The sequence below is a fragment of the Physella acuta genome, unplaced genomic scaffold (genome assembly GCF_028476545.2).
Source record: "Physella acuta isolate Inbredline_101_S28 unplaced genomic scaffold, ASM2847654v3 ptg001358l, whole genome shotgun sequence".
Taxonomy (NCBI): Eukaryota; Metazoa; Mollusca; class Gastropoda; family Physidae; genus Physella; species Physella acuta.
The window spans coordinates 35560-40286 of record NW_026732873.1 but is presented as its reverse complement, the minus strand read 5'-3'; positions in this window follow the sequence as shown (position 1 = coordinate 40286).

Sequence of the window (4727 nt, the reverse complement as noted above, 5' to 3'; positions counted from 1 at the left end):
TCAATAAGGTGGTTTAAGAATCATTTTTTAAAACTTGCTTACCTTTAAGACCAAAGAATGATAATCTATGCAAATTTACGGCTGCAATTTTACCTAACGCAAACCTTACCATAAAGTTACGCTTTCGAACCTAAGTGTCTATAGGGAGCAGATGAAGTTGAGTTTACTCTTTTGGACCTCACAGATGAAATAATGTAGTCAGCACCATGCCCAGTCGCCTTTACTTTCCCTAAAGTGAGTCAGGTATCCATTAGAGCTCAGGGATGTCCTGCCGAATCCTAAGCACCACCTTAAACTCTTTGCTAATCTTCCTAGCTCAACTAAGACTTAACTTTATCAAAAAAGTAAAATTACTTTTGAAAAGTAAAGATTCCTCTTCAGGCCTAACGATCCATGGAGCAGATGAAATATGTTTATTGACCTCGATTACATGTAGGGATAATGTGGTCAGCATTATACCCAGCCGCCTTTACTTTCCCTAACGTGAGTCAGGTACCCATCAGAGCTGGGTGGACTGAGGGGCGTTTCACTAACTTGAACCCGTATACGAACTCTATACTTTCGGGTTACCAGTCAAGCGTTGTACCGATAAGTCACACCATTCCCACTTTAAAAAAAAAAAAAAGCTGGATGAAAACATGTTAGTTTACTCAATGATTTTGGAGAATTATGTAACTTTTTCCAGAAGATACGATACAAGAGGTAAACCCATTTCCGGTCACACCTAGGTGCGACCATTCTTAAGGTTAGGTTGTAATTTACCCGTAACACCGACATGCGTCTCTATCCATGCCCGGATGAGATGACGTGAAACCCGGCCCCGGTTATGCTAATTTAACGATTCAATATATACATGAAAATATTTTTGGCGTCCTTGCTTCAGGGGAAAGCACCCACTCGCCACTGCATTGTCTCCCCTCGTCACCGCATTGTCTGCCCTTCGTCACTGCCACGCAGCGGTCGTGAGGACATAATTTATACGGCTTTTCGCTCCTCGTAAAAGCAATGCGTCTAGCTGTGGCTGATGCGGGGGGTGTGGGGGGCTCGAAAGTGGTGAACCCGAGTCAGTAGGGCGCCCAGTCAGCTAATAACATGTCTCTGTCGCCCCAGATGATACGAAAGAAAAATAAATAAATAAATAAAACTGTGTTAGTTGGCCAGGAAAAAAAATATTAAGGAGACAACCAGGCAATGCAACACATTATAAAACAGCTGTATGTCGGGTGTTGCACCTGGCTAAGTTTGACACTCGTTTTGTAACCATTAGAGTTATCTCCCTTTCAAGGTGCACGGTCATGAAACTTTTCATCAAGCTATTGACTACTTGCTTTCTATAGTAGTGAGGTTATGATTTTTATTAAATGGGCGTTGAATATCTTTTTATAACTTGGAAAATGTTATTAAAACATTATAGAAGCTCGATTATGCTTTTTTTTAAAAATAACTTTTTTACAGATAGGGGACGGTGTGGTAGGATGGAAGAGCTTACGACTGCTAGCCGGAAAGTCACGAGTTCGGATCTCGGGCTCGAGTCTGTAGGACGTCCAAGCTTTGATGGGTACCTGACTCACGTTAGGGTAACAAAAGCGACTGGGCACTGTGCTGACCACACTATCCCCCCAGTATGCCAAAGTCGTTGAAACAGATGAGCTCTACTCCACCCCAATGTGTCTTGGGCACAAAAAAGACACACATAATGGCCCCATGGGACTGGTTCTCACACGAATAGTCTCCAGGGTGGTTCTCAGTCTAACTGACACGACGTCCCCCAGCGGGTGAAATCTATTCTAGGGGGGCTTGTCATGTCTTGTGCACCCCCCCCCTCCATCACGGGTGATCTATTCTTAAGGGCAGTCATGTCTTGTGCAAACTCCCCCTACCCCCGGGTGAAATCTATTCTGGGAGGGGGGGGGGGTCGTCATGTCTTGTGCAGACCCCCCTTGGGTGTGTACTGGAGGGGGGGGGGGGTCTGTGAATCTTTTAACTGGTTAGAAAAAGACGAGATAAATAAATAAATAAATAAATAAATATATATATATATATATATATATATATATATATATATATATATATATATATATATATATATATATATATATATATATATATATATATATATATATATATATAGATATTTAAAGAAAAAAGATGTACAAGAACTCATATCACTGTGTAACCGTGACACAACCCTAATCCCAACCCTATCTCTAATCCTAATCCACTAATCCAACACACACAGTCCTATCACCGATGCCTATACAAAAGAGAAACCGCTACTGTTCTATCTTCTCCCCGCCAACATTAACACCCTCCCTCTAATGAACCCGCGTCATTGTGCTAAGGCGACGGATCAATCAAGATCTGTCGGTCGTTCGATCACTCAATTAGCGGTGTCTGGTCAAATCGCCTAATTATCTGCCGCCTGGTTTAACCGATTGTCCTCGTGTTCAACTCGTGTCGTTAAATCAATCGTCCTCGTCGTAAGCTCGTCTATTTAACTGATTGCCCTCGTGTTAAACTCGTGTCTTAGTATAGTCCGTCCAAACAAGTTAAACCGAACAGATACAGCCTTTCAACATAACATTGAGCAGATAAAGTAGAGTTCATCAGTTCCTTTGATTTGTTAACGGTCGAGGTGTAAAGAAACAGATTAACTCTACTTCATCTATCACACGTGAATACAGCTTTAGCTTTCTTGTTAGTCAGTTAACAAGAATGTTTTTAATTGGTACAGCCTAGCTACATACTATAAGAAAATCAATTTCTTCAATCAGTAGAATATTGAAAGTTTGTAATGATGAGTTCGACTGTCTATTAGGTTTACTTTGGGGTCATCCATAAATGACGTCACGCTTTTTTGGACGATTTTTACCTCTCCCCTCCGCTCCGTCACACGTCGTCACAAAAAGCCAGACCCCCCCCCCTAAAATTACGTCACACCTCAGCCTACAACCCCCCTCAAAATTGCGAATTTTAGACGTTATTTCGCGTTTTAGAAATCTGTAATAGGAATTCATTTAAATACTCTATTTTGACAGAGTTCAGACAAGAATTTAGAAAAATGTCGATGTTTTTAAAAAAAAAATTCAACTGCAATTTTGAGGGGGGTTGTAGGGAGGTAAAAATCGCCAAAAAAAAAAGCGTGACGTCATTTATGGATGACCCCTTTAAAAAAACATAAGTCATAAACTTAAAGAGCACCTGACTGACTATTTTTTTAACAAACATTTTATTTCTTAGTAAAGTTCTCTTTTCGAACCCGACGGTCCATGATGAAGTATAGTTTATTTGTTTCTGTAATCTCGGCTTATGGCGGATTAGTGTGGTCAGCACAATGCCCAGTCGCCTGTACTTTCCCTAACATGAGTGAGGTACCCATCAAAGCTTGGTGGACTCAGTGACGTTCTACTGAATAGAACCCGGATTCGAATTCGAGACTTTGGGGTAGCAGTCTAGTGCTCTACCGCTAGGCCACACCGTACCGCGTTTTATTTCGAAGCTGACAATTTTTGCCTGCATGTTTGACTGTCATTGGGTGGGCTTGTGGTCAAATCTTTTAAATAAATGTTGACATATTATTTTCTTTTAGTAACGTTGTCTTTCAAACTTCTCAGATAAATTAATTTTCGATGGCAACTCAATAATATAAATTTGTCATGAAAAATTAACAACAAATCAGTATATTTAATAAACAAAGGGGAAGCTACTGGAATAAGTACTAACAATCTAATACATTACAATGTTCAACGATTGTATTATTATATCTAAAAAAAAGAGTGTTTAATTTATTTATTTAATAAAAATTATAGTTTACTTATTAAAAAGTTATTATTAATTTCCTTTAATGATCTTATTTTTAACTATATACAAAATATAAATGCTTTAGTTAGTGAGCAAATTACATTTTAATTAAAAAGATGATATTTTTTTTATAATAATTCGATCGCTTTGTCTATGGCTTCGCCTATTTATCTGGCATGTTTTATAAAAATGTATCTCGGAAATTTGATCCAACGGGTTGGGGGGCAAGTAGATCTTGAATCGCCCGATGAGGAGACCGAGTAGATTGCTTTAAATTTCATTCCTTGTTAATATCTAACACATCTGTTTCCCCCTTTATCGTATATATTATGACGTAATTAAAAAGAACATCGGTTGTTAACGCACCACGTAGCTAGTCAAGACATATTGCATATCTTGTTTCATTTTTTCCCGTTCATGCTCAAGACACATGGGGCAGAAGAAGTAGAGTGCATCTGTTACAGTGACCTCGCTATATAAAGGGCTAGTGCAGGGCTCGGCAACACGTGAGCCGCCTGCGGCTCTTTTGACGTCCAGATGCGGCTCTCCAGCTCCTTGCACAAATATTAATAGTTAAATAATTTCATTTTTACTGGACGGTGGGTTACGAGTTTACCCTGCGTTCAGTGGGATGGAAGATAAGCCTGATGAGAACCAAAGGATAGAAGTGTACGATGCAAGTTATTCAAACCGATATCCAAGGCAGTTAGTCGGCGTTTGCCGTGTTGAGGCCTGACTGGCTAATGGCAGACACCTCCTGAGCCGGTGATATCCGTACAGAAAAAATAAAATAAAAATTAACAGCTTCTAAAGTGGATTCAGATAGTCCTAGTCCTTTGGTTACTAATTTTACTATTCTGGCGAAACATGTCTATGTTTTTATATGAATAAATACTATTTCATATTTAAAGCTATTTATTTGAAAT